Source organism: Bidens hawaiensis, unplaced genomic scaffold, assembly GCF_021521415.1.
Source record: "Bidens hawaiensis isolate Kalapana, Puna unplaced genomic scaffold, B.hawaiensis_p1.1 tig00006555_1, whole genome shotgun sequence".
Lineage (NCBI taxonomy): Eukaryota > Viridiplantae > Streptophyta > Magnoliopsida > Asterales > Asteraceae > Bidens > Bidens hawaiensis.
Genome location: NW_027491442.1, coordinates 615,210 through 633,976, shown reverse-complemented (window position 1 = coordinate 633,976; position 18,767 = coordinate 615,210). Strand labels below are relative to the sequence as shown.

Genomic DNA, 18,767 nt, shown 5'->3' with positions numbered 1-18,767 from the left:
TCCATTTTCTTATATGGTATCAGCCAGGTTCGTAATAATCCCCCTCTAAATCTTTCAGAAGCCATTAGCTCATTGCTGGCCTTGTTTCCACACTTCACTGTTTCAACAGTTTACGCACCACAGCTTCAACAGTTTGCTGTTTGCACTGTTTTTTTTCTTCCTGTAAACAACCATCCTCTTCATCATGGCAACAGTAAGAACCACCAATTCCACCAACCGCACCGCCAGCATTCTCCCTACACCAAATCAACCGACCTCCCGTCCCTTCTTAGGCAAATGTCAATTTTGCTTCAAACAAGGACACCCTCTCACATCTTGTCATGCTTTCAAGAAACAACACCCCCAAATAAACCTTCCCTCACTTCCACGACCAGGCTACAACAACCCACAAGCTCACATGGTGGGTATTTCATCTACACAAGGTTCAAACTCTCCTTGGCTTTTTGATAGTGGAGCGTCGCATCACATTACAAACGACTCCAACGCACTATCCCTACACGCACCCTACGATGGTACCGATGAACTTGTCATCGACGATGGTTCTTCTCTAACTATCACTCATGTTGGTTCTTTAATTATCTATTTTGAAAATACTCCTTTCACACTCAAAAACGTTCTTTGCGTCCCCTCAATTTCTAAAAATATTATTTCAATATCTCGCTCATGTATTGATAATAGTATACTAATCCAATTTTTCTCTTTCAACTTCATTATCAAAAGCCTTCACTCCAACCAAATTCTACTAAGGGGAATGGCTAGTAAAGGACTCTATGAACTTCGTTCAACATCTCAACCTCATGCTTTTCACATCCACCAAAATAAGTCCACTTCATGGCATCATCGTCTTGGACATCCACATTCTCAAGTTTTACGATTTTTAGCATCTACTATTCCTTCTATTAAAAACTCAAAAACTAATTGCAATGATTGTTGCATTAATAAAAGTCACAAACTTCCATTTCATACTTTATCTCTTTCATCCACTGCACCATTACAATTAATCTTTTCAGATGTTTGGACATCTCCCATAACATCTTTTAACGGTTTTAAATACTGTATTATCTTTGTAGATCATTTTACTAAATATATTTGGATTTATCCGTTACAACACAAATCCGACTCCCTCACCACTTTCATCAGATTTCAAAGACTTGTTGAAAACTATTTTCAATAAAAAATTAAACAATTATTCTCCGAAAATGGAGGAGAATACATTAAACTCGCTCCTCATCTTGCTTCATGTGGTATTTCTCACTTAACTTCTCCACCACACACACCCGAACATAATGGCTATGCCGAAAGACGACATCGTCATATAGTCGAAACGGGTCTTTCCTTACTCTCTCATGCCCAAATTCCATTGAAATTTTGGCCCTTTGCTTTCACTACCGCTGCTTATCTCATAAATCGTCTCCCCACCACTACACTTAAAAATAATTCTCCATATTATTGTCTATTTAAAAAAATTCCCAATTATGACAAACTAAAAAATTTTGGTTGTCTAGCATATCCATGGCTACGTCCATACTCATCACACAAGATCTACTCCTTGTATCTTTGTGGGATATTCCTCTTCTCAAAGTGCTTACCATCTTATTGATCCTCTAACAAACAAAATCTACACTTCCTGACATGTGCATTTCGTTGAAACCAAATTCCCTTACACCACATTAACCCAAACCGATACACACCCATCCCCAACACCTGATTCTTGGCTTCATATACAACTTATTCCCACACCTCAATCATTTACCCAAACTCCTCAATCAGCCACCGATACTTCTCCAGCCGATCCTCCCATACACACCTACATTAGACGACCACCACACCAGCCAAATAACACCCAACCAGCCCTTTCCAAATACCAAACAACAGCCCATCCCAACTCTGTTTCAGACACTACCACCACCATAAACAGCTCTACACCACCTACACAACAAACATCCCCTACACCACCTCCACAACAGCCCTCAATAACAATAAACACTAACGACACCAATCTTTCCTCTCAAACCACTGATAAGCCCAACTCACAACCTGTTAGGCAATCACGAAATCCAAATCCAAAATATTCCTTCTATCCGCTCAATCATTCCCTGAACCAAAAACCATCACTCAAGCTCTAAAACAGCCTCAATGGCGCAAATCCATGGAAGAAGAACATGATGCTCTGCTTTGTAACAAAACTTGGTCCCTCATTCCTCCTAATTCCGCGCCTAATATAATTGGTTGCAAATGGGTTTACCGCACCAAATCCAAACCTGATGGGTCCGTTGATCGCCTTAAAGCACGTCTTGTTGCAAAAGGTTTCAATCAACGTCCTGGTCTTGACTACAAAGAAACCTTTAGTCCGATGGTCAAACCGGCATCTCTCCGCTTTATCCTAGCCCTAGCCACTTCCCATAATTGGTGCCTTCGCCAATTAGATATCAATAATGCTTTTTTACAAGGCACTTTCACCCAACCCGTCTACATGTACCAACCTCCCGGATTTGTTAATCCATCCTTTCCAAATCACGTTTGCAAATTACACAAAGCCATTTATGGCCTTCATCAAGCTTCCCGTGCTTGGTATGACGAACTCAAATCCTTTCTCCTCTCAAATAAATTTAAACCTACCATTTCCGAGTCTTCACTATTTATCAATCACTCATCTACTCATCCTATCTATATTTTAGTCTATGTCGATGGCATCATCATTACAGGTCCTAATTCTTCCCTCATTAAAACCTCTATCTCAACTCTTGCTAATCACTTCTCCTTAAAGGATTTAGGCAATCTCTCTTACTTTCTTGGTGTTGAAGTCATTCACCAATCCAATGGTTTATTCCTTTCACAATCTAAATACATTCTTGATATTCTTAATAAGGCCAACATGAGTGAATGTAAACCAGCATCCACACCTATGTCAACCTCGGTCCATCTAACCACCACCGACGGCACTCCTCTACCTACACCTACTGATTACCGGTCATTTGTGGGGCACTACAGTATTTGGCATTAACCCGACTGGATGTTTCCTACACTATAAACAAACTGTCACAATTTATTCACAATCCTACCGACATGCATTGGGCTGCCCTCAAACGGTTACTACGGTATCTACATGGTACAATCCACCATGGCCTTCTTATCCGTCGTGACTCCCCATTGCAGCTTCACGCCTTCACTGACGCTGATTGGGGCGTTAACAAACAAACTTATAGGAGTACCACTGGTTATATCATTTATCTTGGATCAAACCCGGTAGCTTGGAGCTCAAAATGACAGCCCACCTTAGCTCGTTCCTCCACCGAAGCCGAATTTAGAGCCGTTTCATCAACAACAACAGAAGTTCAATGGATCATTAATCTATTGTATGAACTCGGGTTTAAAACTACGGTCACTCCTGCTATATATTGTGATAATCTAAGTGCAATTCATTACTCAGCAAACCCAGTTTTTCATTCACGAATGAAACATCTAGCAATGGATTTTAACTTTGTTTGTGAAAAAGTACAAGAAGGCTCAATACGGGTTACTCATATCAAAGGTGATGATCAACTAGTTGACGCACTAACCAAGCCTCTATTGAAAGACCGATAAAAATTCTCTTATCCAAGATTGGACTTATTTCAAGATCGTCCATCTTGCGGGGGCATATTAGAGATAATATTAATTCAAATTCAAATATTGTAAATCTTATTTTATATTTAGATAGTCTTAACTAAGTTTGATGATAGCTTATTTCTTGGGATTTATGCCTGCAGTTTTGATTTATATTTGTGTATATATTGATCACCAAGTCAATGAAAATAATCAAGTTGATTTCCATTTTCTCATAGAACTTTGTATTGTATTCTTTTATTATGATGGAATTTTGTGGGCATGTTAAGCCGTTTTGGATTCAATTGTCTATTAGATTTATTTAATCAGTTTGGCTCTATTTAATTTACACATGTCATCGTTTCGCGGTTTCTTTCATTGGGAATAATTTGATTATGGGCTGGTTAATTAACTGAACTGGGTTGTGCTAGGATTTGTGAAGGACTTTGGGTCAGGTTCGTTGGTTGACGATTACTCTATTAGAAGACAAAAGGGGCAGCTTGTTTAATTATGGAGGAAAGCCCATTTGACGTTTTCTTGGTTCCTAAGTCATTTAACCCAATGGTTCTCTATATATACCATAGTCATGTATTGTAATCTTTGTACCGACTCTGTTTAATACCTAACAAGTGGCATAAAGCTTTGGCTCGTTGTTAACAAGCCGGTTCGTTGCACGTATAACAACTCTTAAGAATATTGGCGTCCGATTTGAGGTGGCTTTGTGGAGGTAATATTTTCTTGTTGTTTTGTGTGTGTCCAAAAAGGAAGTAATAAAAATATTATTTTGGGTTTTGTCTGATTCAAGAAAAGGAAATAAGAGCATTCTCATCCTATCCCCTATCTCCAAACCAAAAATTAAACTAAAACTCACTTTATTTTCTCTCTCTATTTCAATTAAATAATACTTTTATACATTTTATCATTACCTTTTCTCTTTCCATCACAACCACTTTCAAAATATATTAAAAAATTATAGGGAATGAACAGTAACTTTTCAAATATACAGAAAAATCACTACTTTTTCTAAAATATAAAAACTCTTCACTCATAACACCCTGAATCACTCTCTAAATTATAAAAACACCTCTCACATAATATGAGGGGTTGGATGAGAATGCTCTAACTAAAAAAGGAATTAGAGCATTCCCAGCTTATTCCTTACCCTATATCCATATATATCATATAATTACATTAAAAAACACTGTATTTTCTCTCTCATGTTTAATTAAATAATATTTTTTATATCTTTGTCATCATATTTTCTCTCTCTCACTCACAACTACTTTATGAAAATTTTAAAAATTATACAGTATCTACAGTGAATCCCTAAATGTAACTTTCCCATATAAATTTTCTCTCTCTTCTACTCATAACCATACCATATAATTTGCAAATCCCCCTCACATAATTTTAGGGAACGAATTAAGAATGCTCTTAGTATATTATTTTTCTTGGGTTCTTGCTATTGGAGATCAAAGCATATTTGTTCCTTTTTTGGGGGGCGACGTAAATCAAAGGAAAGAAACACATAAGTCATATGTTTCTGTTTTAAGCGATTAAGGTTTCTTTTAACTCTTTGGAAGTTGCTGTTACTTCGCCACCACCATAACTCTCTGTGCCGCCACCGCTAGGGTTTTGCTATTAAACCAACACCGCTGTTAAGAAGAATACTGCATGGTATAGTCGTGTTTTATGATTGTTAATCAAAGAAGAAGCAGTGTTGATTGCGTCTTGTTGCCGGACTAGAATCGAAGGTTGGGTGTTCAATATTAGGTTTGTTATTCGGGTTTGCTTTGATTGTGTGGTTCGGGTATTTGTTGACAGGAGTTTCGGGGTGTAAGAGAGGACATCGGGTTTTGGGTTAGAGTTTTGTTCATTGGCTTTTTTTCTTTGTTTTCTCATTTGCGATGTCTAAAGACGGGAAGGTTCGAATCGACAAGTTTAATGGGACTGATTTTGCATGGTGGAAAATGCAAATAGAGGCGTTACTTGGGGAACATGATTTGGATATGGTACTGGAGGAAAATCCGGATAATATGGATAAAGCCGAAGAAGCAATTTGGAACTCAAAGGACAAGAAAGCTAGAGGTAAAATTACATTGGCTTTGACTAGGGGCGTTGCTTTTAATATTATGAAAGAAACCATGGCTCGTGGTATGATGACAGCTCTGTCAAATATGTATGAAAAACCGTCTGCGGCTAATAAGGTGTTTTGATGAGAGAATTGTTTATGACAAGGATGCACGAGGGAAGTTCAGTCACGGGTCACATTAATAATTTCAACTCAATTATGTTCAGGTTAGCTTCTGTGGGCATGAAGTTGGATAATGAGACTCAAGCTATTATATTGTTATCTTCTTTGCCTGAGAGTTGGTCTGGAACTGTAATGGCCATTACTAGTTCTGCGGGGGAGGGGGGGGGGTGATGGTTTGACATTTGAGGGGGTCCGAGAATTATGTTGGGTGAAGACGTTAGCAGGAAAAGCACGAGTGGCGGATCATCTTCTGATATGTTTTATGCAGACAGGGGAAGGAAAAATAGCAGGAGCAGTGGGAGTCGGGGGAGGAGTTCGTCTAGAACTCGGAAGAATGCGAAGTGCTGGAGGTGTAATAAAGTTGGACATGTTAAGAGTGATTGTCCAAACATATTACATGGAAAGGCTGTTGAGGTAAACACTACTGAATAGGTTAATGAAGGCGTCCATGATGACGATACATTATTTTGTAGTGTTGATAGCATGGTGGACTCTTGGTCATGGATTCCGAATCTTCGTTTCACGCTACGCACAGCGGGGAAACGATGGTGAATATGAAGGTTGGTAACTTTGGGAAGGTACGTATTGCTAATGGCGATGTTCTTAATGTTACGGGCATGGGGGGGGGCGTTAATTTGGTAACTTCATTGGGAACCGTTTGGATTTGAAGAATGTTAGGGTTATTCCATCGTTGAAGAGAAGGCTTATCTCTGTTAGTCAACTGGATGAACTAAACATGGAAGTAAAGTTCGGTGGAGGTAAATGGAAGGTAACTAAAGGTAGTATGGTTATTGCTCGTGGAAACAGATGTGGTCCATTATACATGGTGGAAGTGCCTACTGAGGGAAGTATGACCGTCCCTCAAAACAAAGTTGGGTTCGCTGAGTCGAAGGGGCAAAATAAGGTTCAATTTGCAAGAGTGGAGCCTTGTGCCAAGGTGATTCAAGCTGAGCGGGGTCAGAGGCCTAAAACAGGTAAGGGGTTTGGTGACAGTGGGAGCGCGGGTTGTGTTCCGGGAACAGTTACAAAACAACGTTGGGTATTGAAGACTGTTATTCCGATTGATAAAATCTCTCCTGGGGAACTCTTGCTGAAAGAGGAGAGTGGTAATGGTTCTCGGCTTATCTTTGGAACTGGTGGATTGTGAGTATCAGTTGAGATAGAGGACGGATCAGTTTTGGCTGATGAGTTGGAGCTTGGTGGAGCTTCAACTGGCCCTTCTGGTACTTGATGGTGAAGGAGGTTGCTGCAACTGGGGGTAAGTCTTAGCTTGTTTATAGGAACTGGAAGTTTGGAAGACTTGACAATAAAGATTACTGATGTTACTGACGACCGGGTTGCTTTGTACTTGAATGGCGGGCTAGAGTTTATCGCAAGGCCTTCAAGTGGGAGATTGTTAAGATTGTGAAGGCCTTTGGGTCAGGTTCGTTGGTTGACGATTAGAAGACAAAAGGGGCAGCCCATTTAATTATGGAGGAAAGCCCATTTGACGTTTTCTTGGTTCCTAAGTCATTTAATCTAATGGCTCTCTATATATACCATAGTCATGTATTGTAATCTTTGTACCGACTCTGTTTGATACCTAACAGGTTGAACAATTTAAACAAGATCATGTCTATGTGATTTCCAATCTAAGATTATATTAGTTGTGCTAGTTATTTGTTAAACCTGAACATGTGGTGATTGCTTGTTTCTTCAATTGATTTTACAACTAAAAAAGTAATTTGTTTTCCAAATTATGTTCACAATCATTTGTTTTTCTTTATTCTTATTCTTCCAATTTAAATGATTATTATTCAGATAGACCACTAGTTTAACATATACATATGCAAACTGAAACTAAATACTCAGGTGAATGCAGCCTGTGACAAGCCCCCCTCATCATCCTTAACAAGCCCCTTTGCATGAATGGCTTCTTTGATGAGTTTTAGTGATGCTTCAATATCATCTAACAATTTCTGAGGATCCGGGATGGTGTTTTCATCGACCGAGAGGACTATTGTCATCTTGTTCACATAGCTCTGGAAATTAATCATCAACCCCTAGTATTCGTTACATAAGCAAAGAACATTAGAATGTTAGTTGTTTGTTAAACAATTATACTAGCTACAAAAGTACAAATAATGTTGTGCGTGACCAATAAACCTAAACATAACCTTACATGTGGGTGGCCATAACAACTAGGAGCAAGGAATTCTAAGGCGTGACCATAAAAGCCGATTTCTTCTTGAGGTCCAACCAAGTTCGAGAAGCCCAAGGTTGTACGGGCGGCTGCCTTGTGTGAAATTGTGTTTGCTGTCTATTTACATAACAGATTCGTCCAACATTAGTCTAGTATGCAAGAAAAACATATGCCAAAAAAATGATTTTGAGAAATCACCTTGATACCGAACAATTTAAGAACCAAGGAGGCTAGTGAAAAAGTGCATATGGCCTCGAGCGAGTTCTTTTTTCTGTCGATGGTTGCCTTGGCTTCTCTAACATAGTCTAGCGGATCATCTTTTATACCAATCGCAAACGGAAGGATCACGTGACCAATCCAATTCCCCCATTTTGCATCCGTATTCTTCTCCATCATATCAGCCAATGCCTGTAATGTTTACTCCTAGTTCAATCATACAAAATCCGAATGTTTGCTGGAAATACTTCCAAGAAAAAAAAATTAGTACTATGTTTCGGCGAACAAAACAGAAAAAAACACTAAACATGATTCCCAGGTAGTTGAATATATTGAAAAATTTCACCAGGTTCAATTGGTTTATCGTCACACTGAGCAATGTTGATAATGTATACTACTGCCTGTTAATTTATTGTATCATGGAAAACGATTCATCACAGACCGAAAGCATATTGTTTAAGGTTATGCAAGGCGAGATGAAATAGTTTTAACGGCAAAGATAGCTCGTCTTACTTAAGAAAATAATAAACTCAGTTGTGCTATAGTTTTTATGATTAAGATCATTACTTGAATGCCTGAAGATGGTCTTATGTTGATTAAAAGTGTTGATCGCAGCCGTATCTTCTTAGGGAGGTTGTTTTTCTCCTCGGTTGCGCCTTCATCCTTTTTCGCATCACCTTACAAATATGAGCAAGTATTTTATATTTTTAAGTACAATCCCGAAAGAGGCAAAACCTGCTTCGATAACACCTAATGCGAAAAGTATAAGAATTCACCATATCTCCGGCTTAGGTACTGTGATAATCCAGCTTGGGTAACTCCTACTGCGACGTCATTAATCGTCTATAATTAAAAAAACACCAAAATTAAAAAAAAATATACATTTTATGTGTTTGGAAAAGTACATTATAAAACTATGTAATAGATGTTTAAGCTTCTCTTTACTTGTTTTATTAACTATGTATATTTACATCAAGAAAGTAGACAAACGGTCAACAAGTTGCGCCGTAAGTCCCTTTTAAATTGCAAAAATCAATATTTCCTTTTAACTCACCATATTCATGGCATTCTTGATGAGCTTCATATCGTCTAGACTAACCGTCCGGTAAACGAATCTCCTTGGATTACGTTCAACTCCCGCCCGAGATGTTATTGGTGTCTCCGTATCCTTCAAAAACAACGCCGTCGCCATAATATATCCAACGTCTACCAACGTATTCCAAACCAACCAGAAAACCATGCAAACTGCCATGAAGCACTGCTTCCACCACGGCCCTCCACGGCCGGACATTAAGGACGAAAACCACCGCGAATTCGAATCTTTTTTTCTTGGGACGGTGGGCACTGCGTCAGGATTGTCGATCTGGCGAGTGCAAGCGAGTAGCAAGGACATAAGGGATGTGCCGTCACCAATGGAGTGATGAATTCGGAATATTCCAACCGCCTCGGCATCAGAGGTTTTGAGGTTGAGAAGGTGGAGATCCCACATGGGTTTTGAAGAGTTGATGGAGGTTTTACTGAGATTGTATACATAATCTTCAAGGAACTTGTCAGGGGAGTCTAGGGTTTGTGGGATGTTAGGGATGATAATGTGATTGTTTAAGTTCACAGTTGTAGGAACCCATTTCATTATTCCACCATTCTTGTCATCTACAACCTGCATTGAAGCATGAATGTTTGAAAACTACATATATCTTTCGAAGCTTTTAGTTTTTTTATTCATCATTTTCATGTGCTAGAAAACTTTCAGTTATAATTTGAATGGTAGATACCTTCTATTTTCCAATCACACTTTAAAAAAAAACTTCAATTAAGGGCACTATTATATCGTGTTACGTGGGTCGTATAATATTTTTCACATATCATATGAATTGTATAAAGTTACATGACTCGTATGATATATGGAAAATGTTTATATGAGCCCATATAAAAATAAAAAAAAAAGTATATACGGGTTATTATATGAATCATTCAAGACAGTTCATAAAAGTAATACTACCCGTAATATAATCATATACAATCTGTGTAACTATACAAAAATGTAATTGATATGACAATGGTATATTGTGTCAAAAGTTATACCACATGTATAATTTTATATAACTTGCATAACGAATGAAGTGATACATCTACAACAGATCCCTTAATTAAAGTTTAGAGTGTTGAGTAGCGAGTCAAGTGATCGGAACAAATTTTTCATATAGGATTGTAGACGTAAAGTTTAGTTTTTTATGTGTAATATACAAAGAGTAATCCCGATTTATTATATATATTAAAAACTTTCCCTGATAAAAAGTCTTGAATCCGTCACTACTCTCAACTACTGACTTCTAGGTATTGAATCAAGCATGCAATTACCTGCAAACTAGAGAAGCGAGGATGTTTAAGCAAAGATTGTGGCAACTTGTCATACGCGACACGAGGGTTAATACGATTCTTGAGACCCATAATCGCTATGACGTAGATATTGAAATTTGGTTCGTGGAACATTCATGCTGTTGGGCTCAATGGTTCTCCACCGCTTGCTATCATATCGTTGTCATCACGAGTAGGGATTTGAACAGGTTTTAGAGCTGATTTCCTCCATTTTAATCCTTTTGTAAATGACTCCATTGATGGATAACTTGTAAGCTTACATGAGATACGAAGTTGGTTCGTTTATATAGTGTACATTTGGGGATAACAATGATAATATTTAATCATGTTGATTTGTGGTTGTACTTCCAAACTGTTTATAGATAGGGTGAGCGAAGCCTAAAGTTATGACTTCGAATTATAAATATAAAAATAGTAATCATGAACCAAGGTTGCAAAAGTCGCTAGACGGTTCCTGGATGGCCGTGTACTTGGATTACTTGGTGAGTACTTGAGCGTGGTAAATATAAAGAAATTAATTTTTGTATATTATATATATGTCAAATATTAAAAGTTTACAAATATTTATAACAAAATATGTGAATCAATATAAATAAGAGAAATGTATTCTTAAATAATAAATTATTCTGAAAATTGCTAATCATTAATTAAGAAAATGATATTTGTTCTTTAATATTATAGAAATTCAAATAATGTTCTATATTTTTCTAAGTCAAAATCGGCCTAAGTTCACCGACTATATGTGATTTTGGCTGAGGTTAGCCAACTTTGATCAATTCTTAGTAACTAGTTAGGCGCAGTTAAAGAAACTCGCATCGGCGACATAACTTGTAGCGAATACTTGTAGAGTACTCGGCCTTGTAAACCTACTTATACAGCATTGTCATGAACTAGCCGTTAACTGTTTGATCGCTCAATGATCATTCAAAAAATAAAGCTAAAATTAACATGTTGTATAGGTTAGATAGATTAAATGGCTCGGGATATTAGAATATGTTTTCTTGAATTTAGTTAATTTTATTGAATGTTTTAATAGTATGGCATTCATTCTTCCAAAATGAATGTGTTGGGCTTAAATCCTTGCAAATACATGACCAACGTAATTTTAGATGGATTAAAATTTGGTGTTAATAAAAGGTTAATTTTTTTGAAGAACAGATCAGAATTCAAATTATAATTAGAAAAGCAATTAACCTTCAAATTATGTTTTTATTTTTATTTTATTTTATTTTAGTCACTTTTATATTTATATATACCTGTTTGTACTGTTTGTTTTATAAAAAACAAGTATGTAAATATAACAATAACTTTAATGCTAGATAATAAAGCTAGCTAGTTAACCCATAAATTCATAATACTTAACTTAAGGGTGTGCTTGTTCAAACTCAGCTACCTATATAATAATGTTCGTGGTTTTAACTAGCATGTTGGTTAACCCATGGCGCATCCATATAGGATAAGAATTACAAATTCACGTTAGAATATTAATTTCCACTTCTGATCGTTTTGAAGTTCTTCAAGAGATTTGAACGCCAACGTTTTTTTTTTTTCATAATATTGTTGATAAATGATAACAGGTGAATGTTGATAGTAGTCATAAATGCTTATCCACGTGCCATACACAAGTTTGTGTTATACTGTCATTCACTCATTTGACTTCAAAAACCATCTCCACTTCTCCATACGTACGTATAGAAGAGGGGTGGCATTTTCGTAATTTACAAAAGAATTCAATCACATAACTAGCTGTGATAATTTTGTAATTGTGATCGGTATGTAACAATTTTAAGTATAACTAGAACTAGAGTAATTATAATTACTTGAGTTTGTTAAATAATTATAATCTTAACTGATAAAAAAAATATTTAAATATTATATATATAATCGGTTGATAAGAGACTCAGGGTCGTCTTCGAAGATTTAAATACCTCAGCCGAGCCGAAATAAAAGGTCCAGAGGAGTAACGAAATATATAAGCTAATCTTTTCAAAAGACGTTTGACATTATAACAATAAACATATATAGCAAAAATATAGTATCAAAGTCAAGTCAAATACAGTAATATCTAACGGCTAACTGATGATTTGTGATGTTCTCTTAGCATTAAAAAAAAATCTTGGTCCTTGATGGTTTGGCTTGATCAACGGCGAACCACTGTGACGGTCGGGTGGGTTGGTTGATTTCATTTACTTTATGTCGGAATATTTATTGTATGACGATCGTTGAATCTTGCATTTATATGTGTGTGCGCGCGTGCAAAAACTTATGAAAGCTCACCAACATATTTTGTTGACAAAATATATTATTTTAAACGTGTTGTAGGTTGATACGATGAAGTGCCGGCCAGAACAAGAAAACTACTTCTACCATAGGATTATTTTAATAAATAATATTTTTTTTCATTTCGATGTAATGTTATCAATTTGTCTTGTTATCAAATTATTTGTGTTATTGCGAAATTATGAAATAAAATAAATATATTGTCACTATTAATAGTGTTACGAGCTTATTAGTGGCCTGTGCGTTACACCTGCATATTTCGTTTAAATCCGGGGTATTACAGTTAGAGAGATTTTCCTAACTAATCACACGTGGGACTCGCAGATCATTCTCGATTCTTCACATTCTTGCTTGTATAAATAAATACTCATACAGACTTCTTCATATTCACACATGCATATATAAATACATGCGTGCACATTTCTTCTTATGCACATGGGCATGCATAATTAGACATAAACGTACACACTTATTCTTATACCCCCTTGCATATAAATAATTATAGACATACGCATTTCTTCTTATATGCACTCGCATTTATAAATAATATAATTATTTATATACGTATATTCTAACTTCATAACTTTAAGCAACACGGTTAAATTAACTTGACACACAGTATGCACACAATCATGTAAATATAACAGAGAAAGCGACAAGAAACTCAAATAGATCCCATTACGTTCTGAGTTAAATAAGGTCCCCTTCTTCAACCGAGCACAACCAACTATTGAACATAAAACACCTTTATTTAACTAATCTAACGAGGTTACCTTAACTTCATTAAGTTAATTTAAGTAGGTTAATATTTAACATAATATGGTCCAATAAACCCACAAGTAGATATAAATCGGTCAAGGGCTTTTGTTGTTTAAATCAGCCCAACATTTGCATGAACCAATTCATCCGCAACTGCATGGCCGGTACACTCGCATTCGCATGGTCCAGCTCACTCGCATCTGCACGAGCTGGACCCGTCCCATATTCGCATTTGCAAAGACGGGCTTGATCCATCCACATAACGGCACGTCCGCACAGATGAGTATTCGCATTGGACCATCCGCATGGGCCTAGGCCCAATATAATATATTTGCATGGGTTAAGCCCAATTCCGGCTATCCATAAGAGATCCATTTAAAACTCCTGGGCTTGTATTAACTCATGGGACGAAGATCCAATCGCTATTTCTAATAGTGGGCCTAAACTTATTTTAGCATTTTAAATTTGGGCATTCATGCACAAAAAGTCGAGCGGACCATCCACTTGTTTTTGCGAGTGTCACTTCCCCGCCTAGATTGTTACTAGGGATGAGCAAAATCGGTATGGTACCGATTGGTACCGGTACCGGTACCGAAATCGGTACCAAATCGATACCAATGTTTTGAGTTTCAGGACCGGTACGGTAAAGAGTTCATCCTTAATTTTTACTGTATTTTTTTTAGGATGCTTGTCCCCATCCGTAAACCTTTATTATTATTATTATTATTATTATTATTATTATTATTATTATTATTATTATTATTATTATTATTATTAACAGCCAATAAACATAAAATACCTAGTTACTCCGTACGGGATAAACCAATGGCAAAAGGCCACCGCCAGCTGGCCCAACCCAGCCGTACGGAGCCCTTAAGCGCATCCAATTTATCTCCAGTTACGGGGAAAACCCACCCGTCCGAATACCCACTGCTGGTAAAACCCGACACTCTCAGGATCGAACTGGAGATCATAATGACCTTAGTCTTCCTTCATTGAGCCACCCATATCCTCCAAAGTGCTGTGAGTGAAGATTGAACTTGAATCTTTATTGAGAAACTTATGCTTCCTACCACTACACCATATTATTATTATTATTATTATTATTATTATTATTATTCAAAAAGCATGGCCCGCCTATATATTTATTACCTTGCAATACCATCCGTATGGACATCGGATACTAGTTTGGCCCCCACTTATCGCGAATACCACCGTCCATGTTATTCCTTTGCATCAAAACACCATCCGATCCAAAACCAATTGTCTAGGTACAAATAGTGTAATGGAGGCTAGTGGTTTACTTCCCCAAATGTTTTTCTTTAATCGAGCTAAAACTAAACTATGCACATGAACTCAAAATTATTATTAATGCATTAAAACTAAACCATCTCATAAGGTTTACATTCCAATACCAAGTTAATAGTTTTATTAAACTTAAGGACCCGATCTACAACCCTACTAAATTTCTAGGCAATACAGCATCAAATGAGCCACCTTTATTTGTAATTGTAAAACGAGCTAGATCCTTGATGATCCTTCTTTGTTTAGATGAGAATCAATCCCTAAAAATGAGCTTCAAATATTTAGTTATTTACTTGCAAGATCCGAAATACCAAAAGAAGTGATGTGTAGGTGTGTTATTGGATGTGTATGGATGAAATTGGAAGAAGTTGGGCCGTTGGGGTTTAGGGTTTATGGAGACAGGTTTTAGAGGTTTTAAATACTCTAAGCTTAAGGACCCCAAACCTAACAATTCTTTCTAAGCCCATCACCATCCCTTAAGGCCATATTAGATATTCTCGAAGCCCGCGTTTAGTCCCTTCAAGTTAGAGGTGTATTGGTAATATCCGGGTCGGGTTCGGGTCTGGGTATTGTCTCTAAAAACCATACCTTATGCATCGGGTTTGGGTCGGGAATAGAACCGGGTATTCTAAAACCGGGTATTTGAATACCCTATTCCGGGTATTGAAAAAACCCTATTTTTGGGTTTTTCTCGGATATAGATTGTAAATTAAGGGGTTACAATTTTTAGGGGTATATTCGGGTATTTTTCAAGTATTTTTGGGGTAATTTCGGGTAATTGATAAGCCCGGTTTCAGGTATTGGAAAAACCCGGTTCCGGGCATGGAACCGGTTCCGATTTTCGGGTATTACCGGGTATAAATCGGGTCCGGTTCCGGGTACGGGTTTTGGTACTGAAGTGCATACCCTATCCGTACCCTACAGGTAGGGTCGGATACAGGTATTAAAAACCCATGTATAAAGAAAACCGGTTCCGGATAATTTTTTCGAGTCCGGTTCCAGGTTCGGGTTTTTTGTGCACCTCTACTCCAAGTCCATAATACCCATAATTTATTAAGAATAAATAATATTCCATAAGGCATAGTTATAAAAGTTCGGATGTTACATAGTGACAGTACTGATTTCGTTATAACTATGACCGACCGACTATTTTGTAATCATCTCCAGATGGATGGTTCATTTATGTGAAACTTGAACCTTTGTTTATTTTAGTTTCTTGGATTGTTTTTCTTTGTTTGAAAAATTCTTTTGATTTAGTTTATTAAAATTAATTGTTTATGTTTCAGTTGTCTGGTATTTATTATTCGCATTCAATTTTCTTGCATCGTGACTGGTTTGGCAACCTTTTGGGGGGGGGGGGGGGGGGAGGGGGGTAATTGACATTTATAATTTGATAATTGAATTGCACTGAGTTAGTATTAAAAAGTTGTGTCTAGTTATCACTTAAATTAGCCATACCATGTTTATTGGCATTTATAAACTTATTATTTTTCCACCAATTCTCTGTTTAATCGTCCTTAATTTATTCGTATAGGTAATTGAAAATTCATAATTACTTTATTTTTTATTAGATCACCACGACTAGATCAGGCGTGTGTCACTTTCTTATCGTGCCTCGTTTGAAATGGGAAGCATATAATAAAAAGGATTTTTATATATTTCCCCTTCTTAAACTTTGAAATTGCATATTTTATTAAAATACAAGTTTTTAATGCAAAATGTACAATGCTCTTTAAGCATGGTTTGGGAAAATATGTAATTTCAAAGTTTAGAAAGGGGAAATATGTAAATGCCTCATAAAAGAGATTTTTACATATAGGTAATTGAAAATTCATAAAATATAGATATATTATAATAGCATATAGCCTATATATTATTTGTCAAAACAAATCATTTATAGTGAGCATGTAGGCACTAGGGGTGTTAATCAAATCGAATAACAAATTTTCAAGTTAAATCTAATCGAATAATCCGAATAATTGTTTTTCTTGCCGGTATTCGTATTTGATTAAAAGTTGAACTATTCGATTCGTATTCGAATTATATGCCCAATTCGAAATTCGATTTGAATTCGTATTTGAAACTAGAATAAATTTTATTTCAATTCGAATAAACACAATCTAATTCAAGTTTACCTATGCCAAAAATTCGAAAACCATAATCGTAATTGCAAAAGAAACATATAAATTTAAAGTGGCTACAATACCACATGATAAAAAAATTCAAAACTAAATTACAAATAGTATAAAATTCAAAATATTCAAAACAGAAAGTAAATAACACCCATATTAGTATAGGCTATGAGACAATAATATGGCATATTAGGTTCAATTATTTTTAATGGACATTTATTATTTAAGGATTTGACACAAATAAAAATAATAATTATATATATATGTATGTGTGTGTGTGTAATTTGAATTCGAATTTCGAATCGAATCGAATAATAAATCATAAATTAGTATTCGATTCGTATTCGATTAATATACTCGCATACGAATCGGATCGAATTCGAATTCTTTAAAACCGAATTCAAATCTTAATAATCGAATTCGAATTGAATCGAATTTCGAATGTTTCGAATGCGAATCGAAATCTGAACACCCCTAGTAGGCACGGAGGCTCAAACAAGTCTGAGCATAATTGTTGTTTTGTATATCGAACATTAGGTTATGTACCTGTGTAGAACACGTAATAGAATAAATAAATTTATTTAAATAATAACCCAATGTGAAATATAAAAAATATGTACAATACGTATAAAGATATAATATATGTTAGAATAAATTTCACAATACACAATATAGAAATAAAAAGTTAAAAATTCACAAATTTTTAAATATTTCTTTTTGTATATAGTATTTGTAATTTTATTTGTAAGTTTATCCTTCATATCAAAATTAGTAATTTCACTTTGTTTTGGTTTCATCTATAGATAATATAACACATAACTGAACATGTGTTAAATAGGTTGTCTTAAAAACAAACAAGCGATCTAAAACGATTTTTCTTATCTTTTATTAATTTTCAATGCAAAACAAACATAAATTGAAAATTTTCGTATTTGAAATTTGAAATTAATTATTTTATCTAAATCTACGTGAAATTCGTTACTTATAAAAACTTAATATTAATAACTAATATAATATATTTATATAAAACAAAATAATATATTTTGTTGGTATTAAATTTTATAAACCAGGAAATAACTATTAAAAAGAGAAAAAAAGAATAAAATATAAAACTATTAATTAGAAAAGGAAATATATATTTAATATGATAAATAGGTGAAAAATTTTTTTAAGAATCACTCATGTGTAATGACATATAGCATTAAGAAACCATGTACAATACGAGTTATAATAAATAAATTTATTTAAATAATAACACAATGTGAAATATAAAAAATATATGTTCAACACATATAAATATATAATATATGGTATAATAAATTTCACAATATACAATCTGGAAATAAAAAGTTGAAAATTCGTAAATCTCTAAATATTTCTTTTTTATACAATATTTATAATTTTATTTGTAATTTTATCCTCCATATTAAAATTAGTAGTTGCACTTTTTTTTTGTTTGAACTCTTGATAATGAAACACATAACTGAGCATGTGTTAAAACGGGTTATCTCAAAAACAAAACCATCTAAGGCGATTGACCTTAGCTTTTATTAATCTTCATTGCGAAAAAACATAAATTGAAAATTTCCTTATTTAAAATTTGAAATTAATTATTTTATCTAACTTAACATGAAAATTTATTAATTATAAAATCTCAATATTAATAACTAATATTGTG

The 18,767-nt window shown here is 35.3% G+C and overlaps 1 pseudogene across 1 annotated transcript; it reads right to left on the bottom strand.

The window, feature by feature from the left end:
• Window positions 1-7,600: 7,600 nt before the first annotated feature.
• On the bottom strand, window positions 7,601-10,979 carry LOC143632914 (wax ester synthase/diacylglycerol acyltransferase 6-like; annotated as a pseudogene). Its single transcript, XR_013153596.1, has 7 exons — window positions 10,596-10,979; window positions 9,292-9,894; window positions 9,014-9,080; window positions 8,805-8,914; window positions 8,220-8,429; window positions 8,001-8,138; window positions 7,601-7,881 (listed from the first exon to the last, which is right to left on the bottom strand). The product of XR_013153596.1 is annotated as a wax ester synthase/diacylglycerol acyltransferase 6-like (transcript).
• Between the last annotated feature and the right edge of the window lie 7,788 nt (window positions 10,980-18,767).